The sequence below is a fragment of the Alligator mississippiensis genome, chromosome 2 (genome assembly GCF_030867095.1).
Source record: "Alligator mississippiensis isolate rAllMis1 chromosome 2, rAllMis1, whole genome shotgun sequence".
NCBI lineage: Eukaryota > Metazoa > Chordata > Crocodylia > Alligatoridae > Alligator > Alligator mississippiensis.
This window is the reverse complement of record NC_081825.1, coordinates 38,867,865-38,883,245: the sequence shown is the minus strand read 5'-3', so window position 1 is coordinate 38,883,245 and position 15,381 is coordinate 38,867,865. Positions and strand designations below refer to the sequence as shown.

Here is a 15,381-nt window from a genome sequence, read left to right as displayed (position 1 = left end):
AGCAGGGAGAAACAAATCCAAAATTATTTTACCATTAATTTTAATGGGCAGAACTGAAAGTTTGCAGGGGCATTTTTGTAGTGTAAGAATGTGTTATATTTGAGTATTCACTGCAGAGTAGAAATGCACCTTCAAGCATTAAGGACCAACGTGGTAAACCATAGGTAATTAATGGCAAGGGTAGTGTGACTCAGCAGGTCTCCATTTTACAGGTAATTGATTGCTACAGGGAACCTGTTATAAACTAAATGGGGGATACCTTGCATTACAAACATTTTTAGAAGTAAAATTAGTTTTCTGTACCCAACTAAATCTGGACATGACACCCTCACTGTACTAGGTGTGGTATTTTGACTAAAGGTCTTATTACTTGGGCCCATGTACCCATGTGGGTTAGTGGGGTTGCCTTATTGAGATATTTATTGTGGGTGAATAGGAATACATGATGGATATAATTTTGCACAGGGACAATTACCACTGATGTGCCTCAAGGTGATCCTTTGTCAATGAAAGTTCTGCCCCAGAAGGACTGCAGGATTTGTCTGTCAACACTATTGAGCAGCTTTTAGGAGAGATAAATGAAACATTACTGTTAAACATTGAATTTATCTTGGCTGGACTTTGATTCACACCCTAGGACTAACTATCTATTTCGGATACAAAGGTTAGGGACAGAAATTACACAAACATTGGTATAAGTGCTCGGAAATCGGTTCAACTCTGTAACACAACAGAAGTTCAGTGCACATAATCCACTTTCAAAATGGCCAAACCCACCAGTTTAAGATATACTTGGATGGATGTAGTATCAGACTTAACTGATTTAGGTTAAATCAGTTTATTGAACTTCTGTCATAGATCCCTTCCAGATTCAAGTTAACTTACAGTCCCCCAGCATCCAAGGGTGCTCTGCACCTCTGCTACAACCCCCCCCACCCTCCTCCCTACCCCCCTCTGCAGGATGGGTGGGCTAGCCTTGGCCCAAGCTGTCTTCTCCATCTAAGCAGGGAGGTGTATTCTAGCACCCCCAGGCTTCTGGCCTAGGCCAGTGCAGGCATGTGGATGCATTTCCAGAATCAAAACGAATGTCTGTTCCTTTGCTTATTGGTTCAATCTATGCAGTTTAGACTAAACTACAAAGATGGAATCAATTCAGCTCTGAACTTTTTGACTGTCAGTATTTAGCCAAGAGTATTGGTTCAGTACAACCTCAAAGAAATATGCCATTTATCTTCCTACAGCAGTACTGTGCTTGGTTTGGATTGTCACGCTGATGCCCAGATTTACTTATAGGGTCTTATGTCATGTTTTAGCCTACAGAATTTTGATCCAAAGTCCACTGAAGTCAGCTGGAGTCTGACTTCAATACCATGCTTCCTCCTTCTTCTTTCCTTCCCATAGGATACCATATTTTTCTGGCTGCAGAAGAGGTGAAAGAGCCTGTGTTTAGCTTTTCTGTCTCTTCCCACCCTCTAAATTTGTGGGAGAACAGTGTTCAAGTTGCTGTGACCTAAGGTATTATTGTTTTTGCCTATTACTTTTCTACATGTCAGAAGCCTCTTTGAGTACCTTAAGGGGGATGGACAATTGCAAAGTCCAGGAACTTGTGGAGGAGCAGGAGTTAGAAGGAGCTTGGAAACAGGTAAAGGCCATTTATGTATTTTTCTTCTGTCTCCTTTGGCTCTTTTGGGATTTATGGATTCTGGGTATGGATCTATGGATTCTGAATTTGGTTTTTCCATGGTAGGCAAATCTTGCTTCCCGTTACCTGACAGGATTTCTAGGAAGCTCTGGGAGCTGACTTCTGTCTCATTTTCTCATGCAGACTTTCTGCAGTTCCTTCACTGCATCTGGTGAAATAAGTCCCCTGCTTATAGTATGAGCTTTCATACATTTCTGATTGAGTTAGTCTACAAGGTGTAATACTACCCTGCCTTCTGCATTTTCTTCAAATTTGGAAGTGGAGAAGAATAAGGACTTCCAGTTGGGCCGGGGAAAGCATTGTTATGGCAGTTCTGTGGAGCCATTGAACTAGGAGATGATAATCTAGGGACCAAGCTTATCCAAACACTCCTATTTTATTTAACATGAGACCATGACCCCAGGGGGAGGATAGTTCAGGAAGAGTGGTTGCTCCTTAAGGGAGCAGTCTTCAATGCACAAGCTAATTCTATTCCATCTTGGAGGAAAGGCAGCAAGAGGGCACAGCAGCCCCCCTGGCTCTCCAGGGATCTAGCAGACCTCCTGAGGCTAAAAAGAAAGGCCAACAAAGGATGGAGGATGGGATTCACCTCCAAGGAGGAATATTCTGCACTGGTACGCTCCTGCAGGGAGCAAACCAGGAAAGCCAAGGCTGCAACTGAACTCCAACTAGCTTCAAGTATCATGGACAATAAAAAGTCCTTTTTCATGTATGTGAGGAGCTGGAGGAAAAGCAAGGGCAACATTGGACCCCTGCTAAACCAGATAGGACAACTGACGCCTGGGAAAAAGCCAACCTATTAAATGGGCACTTTGCGTCAGTCTTTCATCAGTCCCATGGGATGCCCATACCCACTACGGGACAGGGAGGTCCGGGTGAGGGAGATCCCTTACCTTCCATCAATGCTGACCTCATGAAGGAACACCTTGAGAGGCTGGATATCTTCAAGTCAGCTGGCCCTGACAGTCTACACCCCAGGGTCCTCAAGGAGGTGGCGAGCATCATAGCCCAGCCTCTGGCATGGATCTTTGAGAACTCCTGGCACTCTGGTGTAGTGCCTGAAGACTGGAAGAAGGCCAATGTGGTGCCCATCTTCAAGAAAGGGAGGAAAGTGGATCCGGCAAGCTACAGGTCCATCAGCCTGACTTCTATCCTGGGGAAGGTCTTTGAAAAGGTTATTGAAGAGGCCATCCTTAATGGACTGGCCAACGCCAACATCCAGAGGGATAGCTAGCATGGGTTTGTTGCGGGTAGGTCTTGCTTGACCAATCTCATTTCCTTTTATGACCAGGTGACCTATCACCTGGACAAGGGAGAAGAGATTGATGGCATATATCTTGACTTCAAAAAAGCCTTCGATCTGGTATCCCATGATCACCTTTTGGCGAAACTGGCCAATTGTGGCCTTGGGTTCACCACGATCCACTGGCTGGGAAATTGGCTCCGTGGTTGGACCCAGAGGGTGGTGGTTGATGGAAGTCAATCATCATGGTGTCCTGTGACCAGTGGGGTCCCCCAAGGCTCTGTCCTTGGACCCATATTGTTCAACATCTTCATTAATGATGTGGACACTGGAGTCAGAAGCGGACTAGCCAAGTTCGCTGATGACCCCAAACTTTGGGGAAAAGCATCCACACCAGAAGACAGGCGGGTGATCCAGGCTGACCTTGACAGGCTCAGCAAATGGCTGGACGAAAACCTGATGGTGTTTAACACCAAAAAATGCATGGTTCTCCACCTTGGGAGGAAAAACCTGCAGCATCCTTATAGGCTTGGCAGTGCTACGCTGGCTAGCACTACAGAAGAAAGAGACTTGGGGGTCATCATTGACCACAAGATGAACATGAGCCTTCAGTGCGATGCTGTGGCTAGTAAAGCAACCAAATCGCTGGCTTGCATCCATAGACGCTTCTCAAGCAAATCCCAGGATGTCATTCTCCCCTTGTTCTCGGCCTTGGTGAGGCTGCAGTTGGAGTATTGCATCCAGTTTTGGGCCCCACAATTCAAAAAGGATGTAGAGAAGCTTGAGAGAGTCCAGAGAAGAGCCACATGCATGATCAGAGGTCAGGAAAACAGACCTTACGACGACAGGCTGAGAGCTATGGGGCTCTTTAACCTGGAAAAGCGCAGGCTCAGAGGTGATCTGATGGTCACCTAAAAGTTTATCGGGGGGACCACCAGTATCTGGGGGACGTTTGTTCACCAGAGCGCCCCAAGGGATGACAAGGTCGAACGGTATAAACTCCTGCAAGACCGTTTCAGGTTGGACATAAGGAAGAATTTCTTTACTGTCTGAGCCCCCAAGGTCTGGAATAGCCTGCCATTGGAGGTGGTTCAAGCACCTACATTGAACACCTTCAAGAGAAAATTGGATGCTTATCTTTCTGGGATCCTATGACCCCAGCTGACTTCCTGCCCTTTGGGCAGGGGTCTGGACTCGATGATCTTCCGAGGTCCCTTCCAGCCCTAACGTCTATGAAATTTATTTCAATAGCAAAACTCTTCCTCTGATTGTTAAACCAGCATTAAAGCAGTCTGGAAACTGGTTTACAACTCAGGAAGGCAGCCATGCATCATCAGTGTCATAATGTATGTCCTTTTTTAGCAAGATATTGGCAGCTAGCTGAAAGGGTAGAAATAACTTATTTTATTTTCAAATTCAATTTGCAGTTTATCCATGGAGAGAAATGATCAAAATGGATGCAGCTGTCTTTTAAATTAACCCCATAGAGCCATCAGTCTTGAAGTTCCCAGAGAAGTGATGATACATTCAGTATTCTCTCTTCACATCAGGAAATTCCAACTCTTCATGGCATCTAAGAGTTAGAGGGTGAAAGCACATGCATGTGTGTCATTGGAGAACACAGGTTGCCATAGTGACAAACCCCCAAAAGAAAACAATGGCATAGCTCACAGGGCATCGGTTCAACAAAAGATCCACTTGTTTTGGTACCACAGGACACTGCTTGATAATGCAAAAGGCTTGCTCTTCTGGGAGCTTTTAATAGAGAAAATACTTTATTTTTAAAGTTTATAGCATTAAAAGTCACTTTGAATGCAACTAGCAATGGCTAATTTTACCAGTTGAGTTATAATTGGCTAACTATACCTTGGTCATTGTTGGAACACTCATTCATTTCTTGGAATTTTTTCTCTTGAATAATACATGTCTCCTGTTTAGGTGATTGCCCTGCCTTGGACAGCTGCTTTAGGTGTGAATATTTAAAGACCTTATGTGAAGAGCAGAGATTTGGCATTAGCTCAGTTTATTTTTATGTTGTTTTTCTGATGCATATTACACTGTCTGCAGGTCAGTTTCACAGATAAATATGCAACATAAGAGAGTAACTTCTGAATTAATAGATCCAGTGGCTCAGCATTCTTGTCAGGCTACCCTGAGTTATTTTAAAATGATATATAAAATGATTTTTAAAAACAGCAAGCCCCCTAGGTTGTTTAATTTTCAAATCTATCACTCAAGCAGAGATGGTTTACAGTACGTGTGACACAGCAGAAGAAGGATTACTGTGTATGGGAAACATGAGGGCACAGATTACTCAGGAAATACTGTGGTAAAATGTACTAGGAAATCATCCTTTTGTGTATAGAAGGTATTAGTTATTTACAATATAACTTATTTGGATATGATAATGACAGTGGGTACCACACTGAGCATGCAAGTTAAGTTAGAAATACAGTCAACTTGGTATAAATTTATGTTTCTTTACCATGCAGCTGCATCATTAAAACTCAACATTTTGGTTGCTTGCTTCTTAAAATACTTTTCTGCAGCACGTGCTTTTTCAAATGTACAAAGAAAGCTCATATAACAGTTCCTATCCCAGTGTCTTGTGACCTGGGAACTGTGCCTAGTGTATAAAAACAGAAGGCAAAGACTATGGAGCCTTGCAATGAGCTTTGAGAGCAGGCAGTTCATTTAAAGTCTAGTTAGATAAATCATAGTTGAAAGATTTTTTTTTTCTTGAGGTCATATTGCTGAAGGTTTTTAAAAGGAAAGCTATAGAATCACTGGAGTCATTCCTGAACCAAATTTTCTCTGCGTGTTAGTGGTATATTCCTTGTGTTTAGGAAAATCAATGTCAGTGATGTAATGGGAGTTTCTACATCACACTTGTATGTCATTCACACGAAGAGAGCATCGTGGGAGCCGGGTGAGATTGATGTCCTCTCTAAGAATAGCACTGATTATAGAACAGATTTTCCCATATACAGAGCCATTTTTAATTCACTGCCTACTGCAGCTGCCAGCCTGCGGAGATAATTCCTTCTAGCAGAATAGCTCTAGATTATTATAGGGAAATCAAATTTGCATAAAAGCATTTTATCTCTCCCTTTTTTTTCTTGTCAAAGTTACCAAACATTTGCTGTCAGTTACTTTTTTTTTGTAAGAACTTTTTTACAGCTACTTGAGGAAATGTTATTTTAAGATCTGTCCCACTCTGTTGTTTTTCACATTTTGGAATGAATGAAAAATTTGAATAAAATTATAACTGCTTTGAATGCATACAGGATAAAGAAGAAATAAATGCATTTTGAAGTCCAGTCCTGCAGTCTCTTATTAACTAGAATTGCCATTTATTTCAGAGGAGTCAGTGAGAAGTCAAATGCCTAAGGACTGAGATGCAAGTAAAATTCGAAGAACTGAGTCCTCATTGCCCAAAGGCAAAGGGAGACAAATGGTATACAAGCATTATTAGTCATATGTGGGTGACTTCAAGCTGTATAAGCATTATTTTGCCCATTTTACATGTAAAGTTACTGAGGCACAGAGATGGTAAGTGAGTTTAGGAAGCAAGTTGCTCAGAACTGTGCATGCTAATCTATTTCTCTATGCTAAAGTATTAGAACAGTAATAAAAATGTTAGCCATAAGTGCTAACATTTCAGGTTCCTATGATGAGCATTTGGAAATAGATGTGAGGGCTCCTGAATTGCATTAGACTGCCTGTTCCACTGGGTCACAAGGTCAAACTTGTGCTATTTAAGGGTGCTATTGTGTGTATTAAAATGTTTATTTAAATAGATTCAACAGCAGTGGCAGTACTTACAGCTAACAGTATTATTTCTGTTTTAATACTTTAGCATAGAGGAGCACAGTTCTGGCCAGCTTACAGCCGAAGTGAAAATAGCTTATACACAAAGAGTACAAACTCAAAGTGAACGTTGCATCAAAATCTTACAGGATGGGAAAGAGGATTCTCTAGTCCCAAGCTTCCTGCCAAAATCAGTGGAAGTTTTGGGGTATGAATGATTTCATATTTTCTGTTCTCTTTAAACTTGCCCTTAAATGTTTATGCCTGATATTGCATGGTATAGAAGTTCTGAATCACTCTTCCTACCAAGTGAGGACTTCTAGCGTCTAGAAATGTCAGCCATGCCCTCTACCACCTTGATATGGCCTTTGCACTGAGGTCTCAATGGTTTTGGTTTGGTGGTCAGCAATGAAATAATTAACAGAACTGATGGTTAAGTGATCACAAACTGTTACACATTTTACAAAATTAGTTGGTGACATTTTGCACTTTCTTTGGCTCTGTTGATTTTAGTCAGTCTGGCTCCAGACACAAAGGTCCTGTTTACACTAGTATTGGAATATTAGTGGCAACAACAGAATATAAATAGGGTTCTAGTATGGTTTCCTTGAATAGTTTTTCTGAGAACTGAACCAGTCTGTTTGAGACCTCTGCTCCTTCTGCTCTTTGTTGCTAACCTAGAGAGTTTATGGTAGTTATAGGCAAAATTACTTTGGAAGATTGTGCTGTAACAGGATAGTTTTCCCTTACCCACAGTGTTATAACATGATTTGGTGTTTTCCGTGGATGGAAGCAAATTGTATTTTACCTTTGCTGCTAAATTGTATTACAGTCTTGACCTTTTATAGATGAGATAAAACTGTATTATAATGTGGTTATAGGAATGCTGTGTTATACAGGTAAAACCTGGTTATCTGAAAGCCTGAAGGGAAAATCTAAAACCTTTTGGATAACCGGTTTTTAAGCCTATAAAACTCCTAAGTAGTTCTGAATTGAAGCTCCATTCCTGCAAATCTGGAGTTCCAGTTGATCAGGAATCACCTGCTTTTATGGTCCATGGTCAAATGATTTGGAACAGATCCTTAGATGGTCTAAGGCAGGGTGGTCCAACTTGTGGCCTGTCTCTGCAAGGGGTTAAATTCCAGATCACAGACACTTTGGCGGGTGCCCTGGCTGCTGCTTCCACTGGAATCTCTGGACTCCCCCCTTCCTCCTCCTGCTTTTGGCAGACCGGCCCATGTGGCCTGTAGCCCAGGGTTGCCGGTGCCCCAGGTAGGTATGACCTGAGTGGCATGCAACTCCTGGCTGCTCTAGAGTTGGACTGTTTTAGCTAAGGTACTGATAGTTTATATCAACTGAAGATCTTTCTCTTTGCCCAGCTGGACTCTTTGGCATGGGTTTCTGACTCTATTCTGTTTAAAAATAGAAACGTTTAAAGAAAGCAGATAACCAACAAAATGTTTGGTGTTCCCAGCAACCAGGAAAACTTAGCTAAAGGCCCACTAGTGACAAGCCTGCTGAAACATGCTTACAGCAGTCCTGTTGAAATGCCGGTATTGTGTGTTTGGTTTTAGCTAATAAGATTCTAGCCATTCCCCAGCTTAGAATATCTTTGAAAATGCAAACGGATACCTACTTAAGACTGAAACCGTGTCATTGATCTTCCCTGTGTAAATGGTCCCATTCTACAGCCACCTCAAATTTGTTGTGTGATGGTATCATGAAAGGAAGGTCTCTTGGCCTTAATTATGATAGGCCTCGGATGAATTCAAAAGTGCAGAGGGCACTGATGGCACTAAGACTGCCACTAATTCTTCCTCCAGCTGGCTCTCAGCAGCTGACTCAGTTGTCCCTCTGAAAAGTTTTGGCCAATGTTGGCTTCCATTGAAGAGCAGCTTAATTATATGAAAGGCAATATGGATTAATGGACCCTGATAGCAAAGGTTTCCTATACTATAGTATTGGCTCTGCTGATGGGGTTGAGTGAATCATGCAAGTCATTCAAAGTTGAGTCTAAAGTTAGGCATCTAAAATTCATACTTAAACCAATGTGGCCTAACATGTAAAGGCACTGGGCATTCAGTTGCAGTTCACAATTAAGTCTGTGCCCTGATTCATGAGCTGTGGATGATTGTGCTTCATTTATACATTGGTCCTTGCAAAAAGTGTTTGTAATGTTGCCAGCCCCTCACCAGTAAAACCATTAGGGCTTCTCCTCTCCTGCAGCATAAGCCTGCCAATGGAGGGGCTGAAGTTGTCTCCCTGGCACCTCCTTCCACTCATTCTAGTTTTGTAAATCAATTATAATTGTTATAGTCTTAGTTATTTTTAAAGGATTTTCCACCCCCAAAAAGTCTCCAGCTGAACATTTCATAGATTATTAGGCTACTCAGGATCTCTATGCACCAGAGCCATTTTAACTAACATTTTGTTTCATAGTCTTTTAAAAAAAAAAAATACAAATCTGGCTCTGGTTTCAGTTTTAATGAAAGCTGGAGCATGACAGTGAATAGCTTACCTCATCCTGGTTATCTGCACAAGAAGGAGGTGTGAGGCTTAACATGGAAGTTTAGGTTCTGGGAGAATATTTATGAAGGCTCTGTCCCAGATCTTTGGCTGGTGTAAATTGCCAATGTGGTGTCAATACAGCTATACCGATTTTACTGTTGATCTTGCCCCATAAATCCTCAGAACTTATGATTTGCCACATCAACAGATTTCTATTGCCACAGCTCATAAGTTATAAGAAATATTACTGTGATTCTTTTTTGTACTTATATTTGAAGGCCCAGAATACAAACACATCTGTCACTTGGCAACTAAAGCAGGTAGGCTATAGTGTGCTTGAAATATAATATCCTATCACCCCAATAAAATTGGAGCTGACATTAGAAGAGTCTAACTGGTCAGTTAAATGAAGCCTACAGTAGTATATCTACAATTTTGATATGATTCTAGCAGACATCAAAATTGATGTCAAAGCAGTTAAAAGAAAAAGTGATCATAATTACTTACTGCCTTTCTACAGATAGTAGTAGCTTGCAATTGTTCATTAGCTGTAAAATAAAAATAATTTTTGACTGGTTTTTGTATAGAAAAGACTGAACTTCATTTTTGACTCTTACTATCTTGTGTATATGACTATCTTGACAAATGTGTAGCAGTGGTTACGTTATTGTAACAATTGGATAAGAAGGGAATGATTAATTGAAGACACAATAAATTAAGAGTACAATAATGTTGTGTGTCAAAATTTTGCAAACTAAATAAGACCTGGCTTGCAATTTATCTGGTGTATTTATATTAAATTGGGAATTACGCTTAGAGATTTGTATAATTGATTTGCTTTTCCATTTTTTTTAATAACAAATTAACTTTTGAATTATGTGCTATTTGCTTTAAATAACAATGATTAGTTTGGTTCAGGCACAGGATGAGGGAACCACCAGACTGGAACAAGAACCACGCCAGATGAACAGCACCATCATCCTTTACAGTTTACACTGGCAGTTAAATTAAAAGTTTTTTCCCAGTAGGACTCTCTTCTCCAGGTTTTAAATAAAGTGTTGGTATGTTCTTAGTGGGTTTTTAAGCTTGCCATTATCAGCAGTTTATGGAAGCAGCTGTACAACACACAGTGTTTCTCTGCATAAGCATTTTGCATGCAAGGTTATAGAATTGTCCACAGCCACTCATGAGGAAGCTAACCTTAGGCTAAAGTAAAAGAGAGGACAAAAATGTTTTTTTTATTGATGATGCACTAATCCATCTCGTTGACTACTTGCTTCATTTTAAGCCCAAAAGACAAGAGTCACTGGCCAAACATAATGGTAATTTATCAGTGGGAAAGAGAAATAAAATACTTAGTTTTTATACTCCTGTTATCCTTATTGGAGCTTAAATAAGGAACTTTGCACAGTCGGAACAGGCATCAGTATTGGGAGAAAGAGTGCAGAATAAGAACAATGGATGTGTTGTTTTTTTTTTTTAAGAAAGTGGTCAACTTTTGTTGCAGGTGTAAGTTCTGAAAATGATAAACAAAAGTAGACTCTATGCAACTATACAAACAATTAAGTTGGTTTAATAGCATTTCAACTTGTTATTAATAAAGCAAACATTTACTAATCTTATCTCTTGTAAGCAGGAAGGAAGTTAAAATGCACAGTAATGCACATTACTGTCAGGAAAAGTGGTTTATAATATCATATGGTATAATTTGCAATGAAGCAAAAACAGCAAATGGCTATATGGGAACACTCTTTATCCTCTTGATTTAACTTCTTTTCCTCCCCTCCCCTCCTCCTATTTTTTTTAAGCTTCCCAATCTTGCTATATTCTGTTTAAATACCTATAGCCATGCTGCAGCAGAGATCATGCTGCTGACGAGACGATGGATAAATGGTGTGAAATCTCCTTCCCTCAGGTTTTTCTTTTGCTTTCTCCAAGGATGCAGCTACTTTGAGGAGCAATCAGCGTGATAGTTTAATTGTACTCTGAGGAATGCTGTGGTACAATCAGGACTGACAAATGATGGTCTGACTAGAGAGAGCATTTATTTAAAAAATTTACTTGTCAATCATTAAAAAAAAAGAGGTGAATCTTACAGATTAATAATGAATCACTCGTCCCCCCCCCCTTTCCCATCTTGTAGACTTTTTTCTTAACCTTCCTTTTGGTGTAAAATCAGGGACAAGATTTTTTTTTAAAGAAATGGGAGACTAAAGCAAAGCTCTGAAAATCCTTATGTAAGACAATGAAAAAATTGCCTGACTTTATGCACTGGGCACCCAACAGCTCCTGCTGTGGTGTAGAGGGGCTGGTATGTACACTTCTGATATTCAGGCATCTAACTTGAGGCTTTTTCTTGACCAACAAAGAATCTGTGCACAGAGGAGCAACTGACAGAGAATCACCAAATTCAGCAGTGTCCCCCTTGTTGTAGTGAAGAGAATGAATTGCTGATTGATTTGATAGTTTTGCATGCAATCCTGATTTCTGCAAACATTCCCCACCTCTTTTGTCTGGAAACGATCCTATAGTCTGCTGACATTTGAAAGAATATACAGCTTATCAATTGTGAAGTCCACTGAAAAATAATTTACTATTCACATGTTAAATATAGGGGCAGTTGGTCTTTCTGTACTAGTCCAATAATTCTGTGAAGGAAATTTCAATGATGAAAATGAAAAAAATTAAAATAGTGATAATTTACTGCTTCAGTCTGCCGGGCAGCTGTTTTCTGCCTCTATCTGTATTCTAATAAGTCTTTTAAATGAAGAGATTTATGAGATTATTTTAATTTTGATGTCTTTTTAATGCTTCATGCATTTTAAATACAACCTTTTAATAGTTTTTGAGATTGAAGAATTTAATTTTATTTTATGCTGCAGAAATAAATGTATTCTCGGGAGACTGCACCATTATTATAGAGGTTTTTTTTTCTTTTAATTCAGCATATCTGCCATATATAACTAGAGTACCAACTGGTATTGATGCACTGAGCCTCAAATATGTGCCTTCATTTGAACTGAGATAGTTGGACTACAAATACATTGACAAATGTACTGCAAACACCCAGCATCCTGTGGGGAATAGTCTTCTGTTGACTTCACTGCATAGAGAGCCAAATCTAGCTCAGGTGAAGGCCACAGAGGGCATTTTTACATATGCTTCAGGGGCACGGGGGATAATGCTCTAATTACAGTGGCTCGGAGAGCTGCTCTAATTGAAACGCTGCAGCGTCCTGTGTATCGGTGTCTCTGCACTTAAAAATAGCAGTGGGAGTGCTTGAACTAAAGCTTGTTCGATGAGCTTTAGATCAAGTGCCTCCACTGCCATTTTTAAGTGTCTGGACACTGATACATGAGATGCAGGAGGATACTGGAGTGTGGCAATTGCCACACTCCAGCAGACTCAGTGAATCAAATCTGCTCCGACGCACTGGAATTCCAGCGTGTCAGAGCAGCTTCCGCGCTCGTGTGCAGGCACCCAGAATGCAGTGAAGTAGGTGTGGTCTTTGTGGTGCAAGCTTCATTTGCATCTCTCAAGTCTGCATCTGTTGCAGGCTTTTAGATGGAGGAAATTTGGGGAAGGGTTAGAGCATGGCTGACAGGCCAGCCAGCCATCAGTCCCCCTGTGTCCTGTAGAGTGCGCAGCTCTGCAAGGGTAGGGACAGACATTCAAAAAGCTGGCACCTGAACTGATTCAGTCTCTGTAGGTTAGTCAACCTGCCTAGACTGAACCAATTTGCAAGTGAATAGACGTTCCCTTTTCACTCGGGGACGTGCAAACACATGCCTGCAGTGGCTCAGGTTAGAAGCCGGGGAGCACTAGAGCAGCCCTCAGCTGCAGGGAAGCTGTGCCAGCCCTGGCAGTAGCCTCAAGTGAATGGGCCAGGGAGGGATTTTAATTCTCTGCCCCCCCTCCCTGTCCCACCAGGATGCTGTGGCAGGGGCATGGCCAGAGGCTGGCTGGCATGGTCCCCAGAAGCAGAGGGGGCAGGGAGGGGGGTTATTTTCCGCCCCCCCTCCCCACCTCCTTGGCCCCAGGAGGACCACAGCCTGTCTGCCAGGCCCAACCACAGCCAATTGCTATCTACACAGAGCAAACAGTATGATAAGCTCCCTCCCTGGCCCCTTTGTCAGATGCTGGAGGGAGGAGGGAAATAATTTCCCTCCCTTCCCCTTTGCCCAAGGGGGCTGTGCTGACTGGCCTCTGGGGGCGCCCCCATCTGCTGGAGCAGCGAGTGGGGAGGGACTCCAACTGGTTTCAGCCATTTTGAAATGGGTTTATGTGCACTGAACTTACGTTCTGTTACAGGTTTAAACCAATTTCTGATCATTTAACTAGTTTTGTGCAACTTCTGTCCTTAGCCCAAGTGTCTCTGACCACAGTAAGAGGACTCTCAGCTCTTACAGCACTCCTCAGTGCAAGTATTTTGTACTCTTGTTAGCATGTAGGTCTATATAGTATGGTATATGCAGTATGTAGTTGTATGCATATAGGAGTTATGATAGTCTGTATAGAGGAAGGAGCAAGCTGCTTTAAATGAAAGAGCCTGGTAGTTATACAGAGACTAGGATCTTGTTTCCAGGGAGCAGGCTGCATATTTTAATTTTATGATTTGAAAAGGTAAAGGTGATGAAGACTGATCATAGCTGCAGGCTGGCAGATGGCTCAGGCTGAGTGCTTTTTAGTCAGACAAACAATGCATCTCTTAGCAGCTGACATGAGGGCATATTCCTGTTTAGAAAAAGGCAAGAAGGTAGATGATTTTGTCCTACCATTGCCAAAGCTGCTAGAAGAGTGTGGCTGCCTACTGCAGTATTTGGCTAGAGCCCTGACTCTCGAGCCCTGCTGAAGGTTCATAGATTTCATAGACATTAGGGCTGGAAGGAACCTTGGAAGATCATCGAGTCCAGCCCCCTGCCCAAAGGGCAGGAAGTCAGCCGGGTTCATACGATCCCAGCAAGATGAGCATCCAGTTTGCTCTTGAAGGTGTTCAATGTAGGTGCTTGAACCACCTCCGGTGGCAGGCTGTTCCAGACCTTGGGGGCTCGGACACTAAAGAAATTCTTCCTTATGTCCAGCCTGAAACGGTCTTGTAGTAGTTTATGACCATTCGATCTAGTCGTCATCCCTTGGGGCGCTCTGGTGAACAAACGTTTCCCCAGATCCTGGTGGTCACCCCTGATAAACTTATAGGTGGCCACCAGATCACCCCTGAGCCTGTGCTTTTCCAGGCTAAAGAGCCCCAGGGCTCTCAGCCTGTTATCGTAGGGTCTGCTTCCCTGACCTCTGATCATGCGTGTGGCTCTTCTCTGGACTCTCTCAAGCTTCTCCACATCCTTTTTGAATTGTGGAGCCCAAAACTGGACTCAGTACTCCAGCTGTGGCCTCACTAAGGCCGAGTACAAGGGGAGAATGACGTCCCGGGATTTGCTTGAGAAGCATCTATGGATGCAAGCTAGCGTTTTGGTCGCTTTACTAGCCGCAGCATCGCATTGCAGGCTCATGTTCATCTTGTGGTCAATGATGACCCCCAAGTCTCTTTCTTGCATAGTGTTAGCCAACATAGCACTGCCAAGCCTATAAGGATGCTGCGGGTTTTTCTTCTCACGGTGGAGAACCTTGCATTTATCAGCGTTGAACACCATCAGATTCTCGTCCGCCCACTTGCTGAGCCTGTCCAGGTCAGCCTGGATCATCCGCCTGTCTTCTGGTGTGGATGCTTTTCCCCAAAGTTTGGTGTCATCAGTGAACTTGGCCAGTCCACTTCTGACTCCAGTGTCCACATCATTAACGAAGATGTTGAACAATATGGGTCCAAGGACAGAGTCTTGGGGGACCCCACTGGTCACAGGACAACACGATGAGTGACTTCCATCAATTACTACCCTCTGGGTCCGACCCCGGAGCCGGTTTTCCAGCCAGTGGATCGTGGAGGACCCAAGGCGACAATTGGCCAGTTTCTCTAAGAGGTGATTATGGGAAACCAGGTCAAAGGCTTTTTTGAAGTCAAGATATATGACATCAATCTCTTCTCCCTTGTCCAGGTGATAGGTCACATGGTCATAGAAGGAAATGAGATTGGTCAAGCAAGACCTACCCTCAACAAATTCGTGCT

The 15,381-nt window shown here is 42.3% G+C and overlaps 1 protein-coding gene across 1 annotated transcript in view; it reads left to right on the top strand.

Annotated features, from left to right (window-relative positions):
• The window catches only part of PPARGC1A (PPARG coactivator 1 alpha), a 563,553-nt gene that overhangs the window by 57,786 nt on the left and 490,386 nt on the right, over window positions 1-15,381 (top strand). The gene's annotated exons all lie outside the window — the stretch shown is intronic.